This window comes from Astyanax mexicanus, chromosome 10 (assembly GCF_023375975.1).
Source record: "Astyanax mexicanus isolate ESR-SI-001 chromosome 10, AstMex3_surface, whole genome shotgun sequence".
Classification (NCBI taxonomy): domain Eukaryota; kingdom Metazoa; phylum Chordata; class Actinopteri; order Characiformes; family Acestrorhamphidae; genus Astyanax; species Astyanax mexicanus.
In genome coordinates, this window is record NC_064417.1 from 49,044,332 (window position 1) to 49,061,301 (window position 16,970).

Below are 16,970 nucleotides of genomic sequence, written 5' to 3' on the forward strand. Positions count from 1 at the left end.
TGCAGAGGTTTTTAATTTGGTAAAATCAAAGAAATTCCTGTAGTTACATTTCTGGGGAGGTGTGTGTCGGGCTACAGTGTAGGGTACATGACTATGAGCAGGGTACATATAGGCTATGATGCACAACCAATGCTGGCCAAGGCTAACACTGTAGTAGTGATGCTAATACCATGGTAGCAATAGTGAGCAAGACCAGCAGCTAGCACAGCAGCAATGCTAACAACACAGTAGCAATGCTAAGGCTAGTGCCACACTGCTAACACTGCAATAGCAGTTTCTGATTTTGTACCAAGACAGCTGTTTTTGGTTGAATGCATTCATACTATTGTAACCGTTGTCTTTTCTAGCATTTTTATCAGAGCATTCCCTTGTTATTTCAATGTTTTGTCTATGGAAATTACATGTGCACAATTGCACATCCATTTTTAGATCAAACTTTACTTTATAAGCATGATGCTACACAATGAAGGCCAAAGTTGAGTCGAGTTGATTCCCAAAAGCTTTGAAAGAGTTTAAATGCACAGACGAGCGACGCAGGGCATAATACCCCCACAGGAGGTGTCAAGCTCAAAACACCAGTCTACAGAGTCCCACCATAAATTAAGCTCATAGGGGACTGATCTTTTGGAGCGGACTGAGGCAAGTCAGCACTTTATTGCATTGTTAATCGCTATTAAAGGCGAGGAGATGAAAGCAGTAAAGGGAGGGAAGCCCTTCCCCCCATATCCCTCACAGTTTTACAATCTATAGCAAATCATGGTTAGTTTTTGTTGAAGCCAGATTTTGTCTGGGAATCTTTCTCTCCCCAATTCACTCAGCGCTCTCCTGCAGCCTGCGGGAAAACGCCGCGGTGACGCCACAAAGGTCACGGCGCAGAGCAAGGTCGCGGCACGGCGTCCCGGACCCGCGGGACTGCACACACCGCTCAGAGTTCAACGCTCTGCCTGGTCAATAAAAGTGAAGCGTTCTCCGGGTGAGCCGGGCGCTCAGAGCTTGTTTTGAAGCCCAGAATGACTGCGGCACAATGAGGGGATCTGAAGGAAGTTGTGTCGCTCTATTAAAGGGAACGGCTGAGCAATTCCCAAAGCGGACTCCACAAACAGCACTTCAACCCCAAACAACACCGAGATTCCTCCTTTATTCATCCTCTTCTTCAGCTCCTCTCATGCCTCCCTGGGGTTCAGAGTTCACCTCATTCAGCTTTCACCCACAGCCTCACAGACATAGTCGGCTGCGCCAGTTCATTTCGCTTGACTAGCATGCCAATCAAGCTCACCATCAGCTGGCACAAACAAGGGATGCACCCAGTATTTTGTCACTAAAGCTCGGTGGAAAACCAGCACTTTCTTAGTCACTTAATAAGCAAAATTGCTTTTTATAGCATTTTTAGTATTTTAGTCAGAGCATTTCCTTGTCGTATCAATGTAGCGTCCATGGAAATATCATGTGCACAATTACACAGCAAATTTCAGATCAAATTTTACTTTATAAGCATAATGAAGGCCAAAGTTAAATTAAGAATTTGGCAATGACCTGTTTCTAGAGTACTTTTTTTTCCCCTGCATTGTAAATTAATGCTAAAGTCAGTCTATGAAGAAACACATAAGGAATCATGTAGTAACTTAAAAGTGTTAAACAAACCGAAACATTTAAATACTGTGAAGGATTTAGATGCTCTTAGCTGGGGAGTTATTAACTTGTGGTTTCTGAGGCTCTGATGAAATTACCTGTACAAAAGAGGAAACCCTGGCTCTTCCTTTCCCGAGGAAGTCCCAATGACTGCCAGTTCATCATCATAACAATTTTGATGGTCTTTGAGACTTCACTTGAGGATGCTTTCAAAGTTAGAATAGAACATTACTCAAATAGGGCTTTCAAACACATTAAGAGTGCAGTTCAGAAATTAGTAAGTTCAGAAATTACAGTAAGTAAGTATAAATGATCAAAACAGTGACGAATCGATGTAACAAACTGTCAACAATTGACTCTCAACAGTTGAAGTTGAGAATCTGATGTCTAAGTTTAGCAGGCTTATGTTTATTTTATTGTGTCTCACTTTTCAGAGGAAAAGGAAAAGCAATTACAAAACTATTATTTTAAAATATTTATAAAACATTTTTAACATCCCAGCAGACAAACCAATACAAGTACAATACAGTGTTTTCACTACATTGCTACATGCTTTTTACTTTGGCTGAACACCAAAAAGTCATTTTTTGCCATTTTAGACTGAAAATTTCAGTTGCAGAACATTCGGTGCATCCTTAGCTTTGTTGGTTTGTCTGCTGGAATGTTTAAGGGGCACTACACCCCCCCCCCCCCGAGGGGCACTGGGTGATGTATGGGTTTAGGGGTGGGGCAAAAGGGAGAGCTAATAGATAGAGCTGCAGCATCAGCAGTGTGTCTCTGCTACCATTGAGACCCAGATGGTTGGGGTGGTATTATTGATTGACTGATCTGCATATTGTGAGGTGTCTGCGTACCAAAGTACAGGGAAAGATCATCCTCACCTGTAGCACAGTTGACCCTGAGAGGGGGCGCTGCAGAGGCAGAAATTACCAAAGTAAAAGCGTTTTTTTAGATTTTTTAAAATGTTTACAACAATTTTAAGTATGACTGGTATGTTTTATTACTTCAAAGGAACAAATTCAGATATGGAATATAATATATATATATATAAAATTATAGTTTTGTTATTTCTTTTTCTTTTACAAGCATAATTAAATGCATTCAAGCTATTTAATTTATTTAATTGTGAACAAAAAAAGATTTAATATAAACATGCAAAAACATTTAATATTCAGCCTTTAAGCAAATGTTTCATTTTGTTCAGTTGTAATGTGGCATATAGAGCCAGACCGCAGAGTTTTGATTGAATTCTTGCGCTACTCTAATGAAATCCAGTTCGTCACTCTGCGTATGAAGCTGTATGATGTCAAGCGACTAATAAATCCCCCATGCATTCCACCAGAGACCAGAAAATATAAAACATGCAGCAAAGCAAATCAGTCCGTGCCCCACCTGGGACTGCGCCGCTCCGAGCTCCTGACCTGCATCTGGATAATGTAGAACATGTCACGATTTCCAGCGGGTGAGAAATATAGCCTCGCACTTCATCAACCACGCCGAGAGCTGGGTGCAGCCTGACCAGCAGAATTAACTCTCCTCAAGGCCTGATAGCAGCCAGGGACCGGCGGAACAAGGCCACACTGGTGGCCTTTCAACTTAAAAGGCTCTTTTCTTTTCATAATGTTCACTCAGTTCTACGTCGTGGCTGCTGATGAGGTGCATGCCTTCTGGAACAGCTGGAGAACCGTGTATAGTTCTTGAGAAGAGAGGAGGAATGCTCTGAAGTTCACTTAACACTTGTAGCCGGTTGCACCAGCTGAACATTAAATCAATCACAGCCTAAATGCTAAAGTTTCAATGCAAACTGTTTCTGCGCTCAAGTTGCGAAATACTAAAATTTTATTGGTTGCACCAATCAAACAAGAAGTGCTTTCACACCTAACTAGTTTGGTCTGGACTTTTATACTCAATTTTCTGGAAAAAAAAAACAAAACACTGCACTGACTTTAGACTTGATAATAAAACACAGTGGATCAACACCAGCAGATGACAGACATGTCTCTCCAAACCATCACTGATCATCAGTAAATTTTACATTTCATTTAAAGTAAATCAAGGGATCAGAGTCTGGAGGAAGAGTGGAGAGACACACAGTCCAAGCTGCTCGAGGTCTAGTGTGAAGTTTCCACCAATCAGTGATGGTTTAGAGAGACATGTCATCTGCTGGTGTTGATCCACTGTGTTTTATTATCAAGTCTAAAGTCAGTGCAGTTTTGTTTTCCCACAAAATCTTACAGCACTTCATGCTTCCCTCTGCTACTGACAACTTTTATAGAGATGAGGATTTCATTTTCCAGCAGGACCTCTGGAACTCTGCCCAACCTGCCCACACTGCTAAAAGTACCAGTTGTTCTTATTTTCATAATATATTTTTATTTTCTAAGACAATGATTTTGTTTTTTTTTATTAGCTGTAATCCATAATCAACAACAAAAAAAGAAATAAACACTTAATATAAAGTAGATCACTTTGTGTGTAATACATCTATATATCTATATATAATATACAACTCTGGAAAAAAAGAGACCACCTAAAAATTATGATTTTCTTTGATTTTACCAAATTGAAAACCTCTGGAATATAATCAAGAGGAAGATGGATGATCACAAACCATCAAACCAAACTGAACTGCTTGAATTTGTTCACCAGGAATAAAGCAGAATAAAGTTATTCAAAAGCAGTGTGTAAGACTGGTGGAGGAGAACATGATGCCAAAATGCGTGAAAACTGTGATTAAAACCTGGGTTATTCCACCAAATATTTCAGATTTCTGAACTCTTAAAACTTGAATGAATATGAAATAGTTTTTTTTTTGCATTATTTGAGATCTGAAAGCTCTGCATCTTTGTTATTTCAGCCATTTCTCATTTTCTGTAAATAAATGCTCTAAATGACAATAATTTTATTTGGAATTTGGGAGAAATGTTGTCTGTAGTTTATAGAATAAAACAACAATGTTCATTTTACTCAAATTCATACCTATAAATACCAAAATCAGAGAAACTGACTCAGAAACTGAAGTGGTCTCTTATTTTTTTCCAGAGCTGTATGAGATTCACATTTTGAAATGAATTACTGAAATAAAGTAACATTTTTACAGTGATATACATTTTTTGAGATGCACTAGTATGTTATGTCTTGTATGACATTAAAAAGAGAGCTCTGGGAGCTCTGATCTGACGCCCCACATTACATTCGTTCTCTAAGAATCAAAGAAGAAATATCAGAACGGATGAAAAGTTGACGCTGAAAGTTACTGGTTGAATCTCAGCGCCGTGATTAACTAACTGCTTGTGTTTTATGGGATCCAGATGCCACAACACATCAGAGGGACGACTCAGGAAGAGGAAACGTCTTCCTCAAAGAGAGAACACAAAGCCTTATAGAACAGAGGGAGGGCTGGACTGCCTGTAGCGCCGCAGGGCAGAAAAACGGATTAGAAAGCAACTTCAAGCTTTTTCCTCCCCTCCTTTCTAAACCATGCGTAGCTCAGGCTGGTTGGTTAGATGGAAGAACAAAACAGGAACACAGGGGTGAGCTTTCTAAACGAAACCCAACATGACGCGATGACGAATCACAGCAGAAAAAGCATTAAATAATTAAAACAGCGCGATCTGAATCTGATCTCGGGCTACGCAATCACAGAAAAATGCTCAGGTGTATGAAAAGACGCTGGAGATAGGGTTGTTTTGAGAGAATGCCGTCTCTAAGAGCCTCGAATATCTGCGATCTTCACCTATAATCTGATGTGGACGACATAATAGAAGCGTAAATGCAGAGAATGACCTCACTGATTTACTCTGATTCACTGCTTAACGCATAAAGAGAAGCATGAAGCGCTGCTCTGTAAGAACACTGGTTTAGTAGTGCTCAGTGTTTCAAGCTCTCTTTAGGTTTTTTGTTGCTTTATTTTACATCTATTGAAAATCTGACATCAGACAATATACTACAATTACTGTAAAAGAGTAAAACTATTCACACAGAGCACAGTTTTCATGACTAAAAAGATTTCGAAACAAACACACAATAAGATTAAAGATTGATTCATCTAATGACTAATTTATCAGTTATTTTAAAGGGGCACTAAACCCCCTGACTTAAACTGACTCCACTCTCAGCTTAAATTTAAAGCTAAAAATGGGAGTAGTAGTTTGGGAGAGGCACTGGATGATGTATGGGTTTAGAGGCGGGGCAGGAGGGAGCGCTGATTGCTGCAGATGGTTGGATGTCAGCAAGGGGGGGCGAGGGGTCTACAGAGGCAGATATTACCACAATAAATGTTTTTTAGGTTAGGAAATGTTTAGGATTAGTATGTTTCATAACTTTAAAGAAACACATTTCAGCTATTAACGTAAAAAAATATATATGGTTTAGGGTTTAGTGGTTTTTTAAAGTGGATTATGTGTGTGGGATGTGTGTGTGTGATTGATTTAAATACTTTAATGATAATACTAATTAGCAAATAGTATGCACTTTTTATAGCATTATTTTATTCATTATTCATATTATTCTGCAACAAACAAATATAGGTTACCTCTGTATTATGTTATAGTGGTCCATTACCTGAAATGTATTAATATTTAAACGTAAACTTTAAATAGCTGTATAACATGGAGTTACTAGCGTAGTAAAGGTTCTAACAGGTAGTAAAGGTAATTGCAGGTAAATATATTTTTTTGTAATTTTAAAATGACAGAAATTACTTTTAACATGAGACTATGAAGACTCGTCACTTATGTTATTGCACTCCAGGATGCATGCACTACAAGTATGTATATTTTATCTTGCTGGTGAAATTAAAGAGAGCAATGGCGGACAGGGAGCAGAGAAAAAGAAAGAATATAAATGTTTACAGAGCAAAAACTGCTTCGGTTTGCCATTTTTCCACCAGCTTTTTCTTTATTCTTGCTCCAATACCCATCACAACCAGTATGTTCCATCCATGGTTAACATTGAATATCAGTGATGGGGCCCATTTGGGTTGTACACTGAAACAACACACATATACAAACCTGGAACCCATCTAACCCACATCCCCCCTATATGAGCCCCACATGAGAATGTTGGATGGGTACATACATCTAGTAACATATTTACAGTAAGCTCCAGATTATATCTGCTATATCTCACAATCTCACACAGCGGTTCTGTGCTTTTCTTCTTCTCTTGCAGGCACTGCGTAGAGCGCCCTCCCCCATGGTTCTGATTTCTATGCTCTTCCTTTGCCTTGGGGGGCCTTGCAACAAGGGGCCTTCGCCAGCCCAGCCTGAAGAGTGATGTCCATAGCACCTGCTGGTTCTTCAAGCAACTCTTCTTCTGTCCACAAACTACCAGGACAAGCCACTCACCCTCAGCTCTATGAAGAATTGTGGGCCGGGATCGTGGGGTGGTGGGGGGGGATAATCGAGCCCGAGCTACCAGATTCTATCTCTCTGTCTGTCTCTCTCTCCTCCCTGTGGTTTTTTCCTCATTCGCTTTCTAGAGAGCCCTTTCCATTGCCACACTTTGCATGACGTGTGAGCGCCGGGGAGCCTGGTCCAAAAAAACAAAACAAAAAAAACCCCAGAAGCCTTTCGCCTGAGAGCGTCAGTTCGTCAGTTAATTCTGCAAGGCACGTTAACGACTCCCATCCTCTGTGTAAAAGGGTGAAAACCGCCCAATTTTGTTCCATTGCTGTGTTGTGGAGACCTCTGATGTGAACAAACGATTGACATGACATGTGATGTGATGTGGGAGGGAAGTGGCAGGGATCGGAAGGTAAAGGCTTTTTTTTTTAAATATATATTCAGAACATCTTCATCACCGCTTCTCCCAGCCCGGGTCAAAGCATTTACTTTCTGCAAATGTTATTGTCTACAATGTTACTTTTTTTTCTTTTTTTATCATTTTACATAATGTTATTATCATTCTATTTTCTCCTGTATGTCTGATGCAACAGTAAGCCGAATGTCTTTGGAGAAAAAGGTTCATGTTTTTTGATTTGGGTTTTGTTTCGTTGCTTTGAATTAAAAGAAGACTACTATTGTCAGGAGTCCAGTAAAGCGAGTGTAAATCGATGGCATACAGATGGGCTGCATTTTCCTCATTTGCATACTTACACAACCTGCTTTAAGCATTACCGCTTTTAAAGATTTCGCCGTCCAAAGCTTATTACGCATTATCCTGTAGACACCCTGGGGCTGTGAGCAGAGTGCTTAAGGTTTAAGCTGCCACAGTGTCTCCTTATGGGATCAGGCACTACCCCAGATAACATGACCATGTGGGGCCTGTATGGAATTGTATGGGGACTGTGTGGAACTGTATGGGACTGTATGGAACTGTACAGAACTGTATAGAACTGTATGGGACTGTATGGGACTGTATAGAACTGTATGGAGCTGTATTGGGACTGTATAGGACTGTATGTGTCCTGTATGGGACTGTATAAGACTCTACAGGGCCCTGTATGAAACTGTATAGGCTCTGTATGGAACTGTATCGGGCTGTTTGGGACCTGTATAGAACTGTATGAGCCCTATATGGGACTGTATGAGATTGTATGGGCCCAATATGGAACTGTATAGGCCTTGTATGGGACTGTACAGCTCCTGTATGGGGCCTGTATGGGGCTATATGGGACTGTATGGAACTGTACAAGACTGTATAGGCCCTGTATGGGGCCTGTATGGGACTGTACGAGACTGTATAGGCCCTGTATGGAACTGTAGAGGCCTGTGTGGAACTGTATGGGGACTGTGTGGAATTGTAGGAGTCTGTATGGGGCTTGTAAAGGACTGTATAGGCCCCAATCTGGGTTGTACACTACACATGTGGCCTAGATGGAACCTATATAAAATTCAGGTGGGCTGTAATGATGGGAGCCATTCAGAAAGTCCCATGGGCTCATGTAGAAACCCACTCAAACCCACTCAGAGCCCATAATGCCCACTGAAACCCACTCATATAAACCTCATGTGAGAATGTTGGCTGGGGTACTCTACTTACCCATGTGTGATCGTCCACCCCGAGCCCTGTCCTCCTCCCCTGCAGATAAACACGACTGTTAACTGGCCGGGGTGGTCTGTCCTTCTGGGCGGACCACATCTCCTTTTAATGAAGTGCCAAATAGTAAAATCTTCTCTGCAATGCTGCCAGGAAAGACAAAAAACAAACAAAAAAAAACACAAAATCAAACATGTTACCTCTTATTTTCTGCTTTCTTTTTAAGTTTGAAGTTTTCTTGAAACACCTAAACCTGTGTATGCATCTCACATCCACGTACACGAACATCTGATGTTTTAAAGAAAATAAAAGACAATGGTAGCAAAGAAGATCGAACTCAGTCGAACTCAGACCAAATCAGACCAAAAACCTTTCAAAGCAAAACACGCAAACACTTTATAACAAACATTAACACACATTATTCTTCTGTGTGTGTGTGTGTGTGTGTGTGTGTGTATACATGTGTGTGTATACATGTGTGTGTGTGTGTGTACATGTTTGTAACCAACCACTAGTGCTCTCTTCTCTGATTGCTTAGCTAAAGGCTGGAACGCCCCCATCCCACAGGACTACACCAGTCCTTCTCCTGATGACCAGAACAATATGTATGCCTTTTTACATATTTTACATCATACTGGAACCTTTATCATTTTCATTACTTTTTTTTTTTTTGTCTTTGATTTATATTATATTTCAGTTATGTTTCTCAGGGTGCTGTGAGAGAAGCCTGTACTGAATGAACAGTCGCTCTTTATTAATTTACTCTATTATTTTATTATTTCGTGCATTTATTTATGAGAAACACACGCGCTAATACACCACACATACAGTACACACAAATAGACACACATGCATACATACATGCACAGAGCATATATATGCATATATATACACATCTCCCTGCCTATGTATTCACCACTATAACTCTACTGTATTCCGATTGCGTTTTTTTGTAAGCCATTATCGTTCTCCCTGTTTTGGGAGCAGTTGCCTTTTAGCCTTTTAGAGTCTCTTCAGCACAGGTGGCCATTGCTTTGATGGCTGTGGTCATTAAATCCTATTGCTAATCTATTTCAGATGGGCCTCGCTGGAGTTTAGCCAGAGACGAAGGCCTTCGACGTCTGAGCTCATTGTCCAATTTGGCTTAGATCGTGACCGCACGTACCCTCACTACCCCTCACTACTCCTCACTATTCCTCACCTTCAGCGGTTTAGCCTAATTGTGTTGTAATGTAACACTCTTTAAATTCAGCTAAAATCAAAGCCACCACAATTCCTGCATCGTTTTAATTGCATCACCTCATTAATTTGATGAATGAGGTCTGTTTTCTTTTCTAAAAATCTAAAACTAAATTTTAAACCTTGTTTAATACGTTTAAAACTCTTATGAAGAGATATGAGGCTTTTTTTTTTCTACACACAAGACTGTTACACATATACATATTAAACATTATATTCATATTCGTAATTGTATAATTGTGATGCTTTTCCCACATTCCCACATTCCCACATTTATTCCCCTCCACCGGCCAATAATCCATTTTTTTTCTCCATTCTCGATGTAATTGGAGAGAAAGTGTTCCAATGTTGCAACGTCCCAATGTTTAATGCCTTGCAGCGTCGAACAGCAGCTCTTAATAGGAAAAAGAATCAGAGAGTGCCTCTCACCTCGAGACCATGCTGGTACAAAACATTTTAAATAAAAAAAAAATAAATAAATAAAACATCCAGCAAAGCTCACCTTGATTAAAAATGCATTAAATCGTAGGGTACTGCGAATGCTAATAATTCCAGTCTCATCATCATTATAATTTTAATATTTAATAAAAATACCCTCACAGACAGAGATGTAGATTTCATTAATGCGCCTTTTTTTTCGAAACGCAACGAGACGCCAAGCATCTCGTGCATTAGCCGGGCAAAATTCAGAGGAGATGAGCTTCTTTCCCCATCAGTGAGGCCGGGTCTGTCGAGATGATCCTATCAGATGAAAGAGCCAGGGTTAGAATCAGTATTCTTCTGTCCGGGAAGCTCCCGTCAGAGGTGCAGGATAACGTCTGCATCTGCACTGTTCTTCATGAATGTATCTCTACCATCTGCACCAGCTGAGCTGCCCCTTCAGGGAGTGAAGTAAAGCAGAGTTTCAGCACAATTCAAGCCTTGAAAGAAGAAGAAAAATAAAAAGAAAAGGAAAAAAAAGGAAAGAAAAGAAAAAACAAAACAAAAACACAAAAAAACACCCCCATCACTGCAACATAACACAACCCAACCCTTCAGCGATGGCTATCTGTCGGATCACAAGTCCAAAGACAAACACGTCGTCGCCGTCGTCGTCGTCCAAAGCCTGTTATAACAGAGACCCCCTATCAATCACTTGGCTTTGCTCCAACACCTCTCTGTACGGGCATGCAAGGCTGCACTTTTGCAATTCCATTATGCTGCTGGAAAAAGAAATCCTGAAAACACGTCTCTTTGGCATGTAATGGTTTTCCAGTGTATCGTGACAATTTTATTGACTGATTCTCGTCTAGCTGGTTGTCCAAAGCTTACTTTCCAATACAGTGTAGAAAGCTGTATTTTATTTGTGCGTGCGTGTGCGTGTGCGTGTGGTCGTAATAACTAAAAAAATAAAATAAAAATAAGAATAAGAAGAAGTATAGAGAATTATAGTCTGCTACACGATGTCCACACCTTCTACTCCACTCCCCCCTCTACTGCTGCCTGGCCAATCCCCTAACAAACAACTCAAAGTAAAAAAAAAACAGCACAAACAACAGGTTAATTAAAAAAAATCAATAAATGCATCCAAAAAGATGGAGAAAAAATGGAATTTAACACCAGGGATTCAGCACCGAAAATTCAGCAACCAAACCGATTTGGCTGAAAAGACCAAAAAAGAACATTATCTTTAAATATGAAGAGTAAGACCAAATACATTTGATTTTTAGCCTTTGGGCAAATGTTATACAATAATTTCAGTGCATCCCTAATACTAATACAGTGAAGTTGGGGTTAAAGAAGTTGTAGAGGGTTAAAACAAATATTACTAAAGTTTTGTACAGTATATTCCATATAAACTTTCCTCCCCAACATGTATTCCTCCTGTGTTCTGCCCAACTTGGCCCAACTATGGCCCAAAATTGGTTCAATTGCTGCCCAATTGTGGCCCAACCAACTGTGGCCCAAATGTGGTTCAATTGCAGCCCAATTGTGGCTGAACCATTGTCCAACTCTGGCTCAATTGCAGATCAATTGTGGCCCAACTGTGGCCCAACTGCAGCCTACTTGTGGCCCAACTGTGTCAAATTACATTGCCTAAGTAACCTTCCTATGCACTTCTAAGCATGTTTTCACTCTATATCCACTCACTTTTTGGTTTGGGTTCAGACTGTATTGGCTGGAGAAATCTAGAGTCACAGTATCTTGTGTAGGTAGAACGGCCAAAACTGAATGAGTGAACAGATGATTGTGATGAGAAGAAGAAAGAAAGAGAAAGAGAGAGAGAAAGAAAGAGATAGAGAGTATTGTGGCAAGTGAATCTGTAGTAGATGCTACAGATTGCAGACAGTGTATCAGTACATCAGTACTACAAACCCATAGCTTTGACAGGCATTTCCTTCTGCACTGGTTTTGTGATCACGTTTTTTTAACATTTTTTTTTTTCTCCCGCTCTCCTCGCCATCGTTTATTTTTTGACTCACGTCTAAATCATCAGTCTGACACCGAACCAAGAGAGCCAAAAGAAAATCAAACATCAAGCAAACAACATATAACACACGTGCCGTACGTGAGCGTTTGCGTTTGATGAGCCCGTCCGTCAGTGTGCACGAACGATGCAGCAACCGAAGTATCTGAAGTAGCTGAAATTCAATCCCTATCGCCTGTTCGCACATCGCCACTAGCTGAACAGAAATCCCGTGGGTGAGGGGCTGAGAACGATCTGATTATTCCGTAGCTTCTGACGAGACTCCGCCCCCAGACTAGAGCGAGCTCCGCCTGATTCTAACACATCCCTCCGTAATAAACACGGCCGGTCTGTTCGGCACACCGTTCGATCGCTCTCGAATAGCGGGAGGATACCTGCTCCGTCCAGAGCCGGCCTCGGCCTCGGCTCCTCCACAGTATTACCGGGCCGTGCAGAAAAACACTGTAAAGACAAGGTATTAATCCTCATCTTTCCTGTTCGAGGTGTGTGCTCATAGAACTCACCAGGCCAAATGTACAGTCTCTGTCTCTGTTTGATGTTAAACTGGGCAAAAATAAATAAATAAATAAATAAATGAATAAATAAAAACAAGTGTATCAGAAATGGTTGAAATACTGTGTACATATTTGAACTTTTGGTTTCTAATTTATAAAAGATAAGCTTTAGCTCTTGGAGTACTTATTTTATTTTATTTTTTATTTTTTTTCCTTTCATGCGTAGCTTTGTGTTTTTATTTTCTATTTCTGTAAAGTGTGTAAATATATCTTTATGATAATAAGTAATATTAAAAATCTTATTTTAAGAAACAGGTGTGGATTTGTGCTTCTTGTTACAGTATACGGTACACCACTACACATTTACACTGTTCACCAACCACTATCATTAACATTAACCCCTTACAGTTCCTACACTTACTGCATACCTGTCAAGTTTTAGATTTAAAAATAAGGGATATTTTCCTCTGTACGCTTAAAGCCGTCCCACCAGCCCAACGAAGGTTCAGTATCCCTTACATTTTAAGACAGGTTTAAAAAAATCTAAAATAACCACATGTGAACCACTTACACACTACAATTAGATTATCAGAATCTGAAATGTTGTGGACATTCCTACATATGTCATTTTTTTAATACAGCCAAATTAAAAATCCTTTTCTAGATATTAAAAAAAAGTTAAGATTTCATGTCTTTTTTGCCAGAAATGCACTGTTTTATATGATATATTTTTGTATTTATTTAATAGATTTAAAATTGAACAAAGGGTGCACAAATTCTGCAAAATAACTGTAGGTGACCTAAACATAGTATCATGAGCTTTTACTAAAAGGACATGGACCACATATATTCCATCAGTAAAAATTACTCCTAAGTGGCCTACGCAATTAATTATTTTTAATTAATACTTCTTCCTTTTGATCACTCCTCCCCTGATCAGTTCAGTTAATTTCGGTCCTCTCCACATTTCTAGTTAAACTGAGTCACAAGCTGTAATTTTTTTATTTTAAAAGGTTTAATCTGTGTGTTTTTATTCGGAGACGAGTATTTTTAAGCAGCTATCAGAAAAATCTCATCACAGTTTACATGATTAGCCTACCGTTACCTTTCTTTTAGAAAAATCGCTGTATATCCAGATCTGTTTTAACATCAGCTGCTCCGACGAGCTGCCTGAACTCACAGCGAGGAGGGCGGGGATTCCCCACACTGACCCTCCTTTGCAAGCTGATTGGCTGTTTCTCCTGAAAGGCGGGACTTTCTCCATGAACCGGCTCCACGATTGGTTAAGAGACACAGAGCGGTCAGTGCCCTGTCTCCTCAATAATATATATTTTTAATTTTAATATAATACGGGAAATTTACGGGATAATACTAATACGGGAGGACGGCGGGAAAGAGGAGTAAAATACGGTAGTTTCCCGGCCAAAACGGGAGATTTGACAGGTATGACTTACTGTCCATTTTATCAGCAGTCAATAATAAAGTAGGCCAGTCACAATAATTAAGTTACCTTATTTTTTGGACTATAAGGTGATATAAGGCAATTAAAATCCTTTAACACACATTTTAGTTGTGTTTAGGCCTGAAACTGTTACACATAACTCCATCTGGAACATTCTACAAGTCACATTTACAACAGGAAGTGACATCAGCTTTGTTCTTCATAAGAAGAACAAATTTAAGTTCCCTCATTAGTTTTTCTGTATATTTGATCTTATTGTAACGAGCTCAATCTCAACACTCAGCCCTGTTACCTAAATTAGTTCTTAGATCTTATTTGTTTATTTTTAAAATACAAATTTTGGGAAAATCACTAGAATTTGCTCAGTGCCCTCATGCTACTAGCATAGCCACCATTTAGCAATTTTTCATGCTTTTGCAAATTCTATGCTAAAAACCCATTCCCGTTACTTTAATTCCTGTTACTCAAAACATAAAAAGTAACAGGAGTGATTTTATTTGTCATAAATATTAATTATTTGAACATAAAGCTAACCGTTTCTTTAAAATAAAGACTTTCTTGAGAGAAAATCAAAGGGAAAAATTAGTGGACTTGCTTTTAAACATGCTTTTTTAACTGTCACACGAGTTTTGTAAACATCTTCAGCTTAGAAAACTTGTAAAAAATGTTAAGTAAAGCTGCCTGAGTTTGACCGGTACATGTTTTGAGTAGTTGAATATATCTGTTATTAGATTTAGGGTTGAAAAAAAGATACAAAAAATAAGGTTAACTGGAAAGAGTTACACAACAAGTAAATGGCACCCATTCAGTAGAATGGCCCTACACTATTCTGAGTGGTAAGCAGTCATCAGCCTGTTTTAAAGCTGTAGGGGTTTTGTTTAGGCTATCAGTGTTCAGAAACAGTTGCGTGAGTGGCTCATGATGGGGGTAAGAAAATTGCTGGGAACTACTGAGGCATCAAAAAGACACACAGCCTCCAAAAACCATAACAGAGTTTCCCACATACACTTTGGCCGCGAGCCAGAGGGTATATTTTGAATGATTTCAAAATTCAAAGCGCCTTCAGCCTTTTTTTAAGCACAACATGGGTTAAGTGATTCATTTTTGCTGCTTTACTGTTTTTTCTCACGTTCTGTGGTCGCTGGGCTGTGCTCAGGAAAAATTACAATATGGGAATATATTGGGTGTTTTGTGTTTTGGGTATCCCGGCAGGACATTACTCGAGATGTTATTTTAAACGTGTGCTGAATCACTTTCAGAAGTGATTCTGGTTTTCTATACAGCGTTCGATGCTGATAGGCTACACAAGTCAGTCATAACACTCTTCACTTCACTGGTTTTCCCTTTCCAGAGCCAGAAAAAATGACTGTGGTTTTCACGCTTCTATAATAAGATCCTTTAAATAAGAGGCTGATAGAGGCAGAACTGTGACCTAACGGAGCCAAAAAGTATGAGAATCATCAAACTTCACATCACAAACGAAGATAACAGATAAAAACTCAGCTATACACCAAACCGCAGCGTATGTAGTGATGAACTAATCTGAAACTACATGAAGTTTGGAGGTGTGTAGTGATGAACTAATCTGAAGCTACATGAAGTTTGGAGGTGTGTAGTGATGAACTCTGAAGCTACATGAAGTTTGGAGGTGTGTAGTGATAAATTCTGAAACTACATGACGTTTGGAGGTGTGTAGTGATGAACTCTGAAGCTACATGAAGTTTGGAGGTGTGTAGTGATGAACTAATCTGAAGCTACATGAAGTTTGGAGGTGTGTAGTGATGAACTAATCTGAAGCTACATGAAGTTTGGAGGTGTGTAGTGATGAACTAATCTGAAGCTACATGAAGTTTGGAGGTGTGTAGTGATGAACTAATCTGAAGCTACATGAAGTTTGGAGGTGTGTAGTGATGAAGTCTGAAGCTACATGAAGTTTGGAGGTGTGTAGTGATGAACTAAACTGAAGCTACATGAAGTTTGGAGGTGTGTAGTGATGAAGTCTGAAGCTACATGAAGTTTGGAGGTGTGTAGTGATGAACTCTGAAGCTACATGAAGTTTGGAGGTGTGTAGTGATGAACTAAACTGAAGCTACATGAAGTTTGGAGGTGTGTAGTGATGAACTAATCTGAAGCTACATGAAGTTTGGAGGTGTGTAATGATGAACTAATCTGAAGCTACATGAAGTTTGGAGGTGTGTAGTGATGAAGTCTGAAGCTACATGAAGTTTGGAGGTGTGTAGTGATGAAGTCTGAAGCTACATGAAGTTTGGAGGTGTGTAGTGATGAACTCTGAAGCTACATGAAGTTTGGAGGTGTGTAGTGATGAACTAAACTGAAGCTACATGAAGTTTGGAGGTGTGTAGTGATGAACTAATCTGAAGCTACATGAAGTTTGGAGGTGTGTAATGATGAACTAATCTGAAGATACATGAAGTTTTGAGGTGTGTAGTGATGAACTAATCTGAAGCTACATGAAGTTTGAAGGTGTGTAGTGATGAACTAATCTGAAGCTACATGAGGTTTGGAGGTGTGTAGTGATGAACTCTGAAGCTACATGAAGTTTGGAGGTGTGTAGTGATGAACTCTGAAGCTGAAGTTTTACACACCTTCTCTTTTTCAATGCGTTTTCTTTATTTTCATGATTATTTACATTGTAGATTCTCACTGAAGCATCAAAACTATGAATGAACACATGTGG

The 16,970-nt window shown here is 39.5% G+C and overlaps 1 protein-coding gene across 1 annotated transcript in view; it reads left to right on the forward strand.

Moving 5' to 3' along the window:
- apln (apelin) overlaps positions 1–11,213 on the forward strand; it is a 47,194-nt gene extending 35,981 nt beyond the window's left edge. The window contains exon 3 of the mRNA XM_015607153.3: positions 6,802–11,213. The gene's annotated coding sequence lies outside the window, so the exon portion shown is untranslated. The remainder of the gene's footprint in view (positions 1–6,801) is intronic.
- Positions 11,214–16,970: the final 5,757 nt, after the last annotated feature.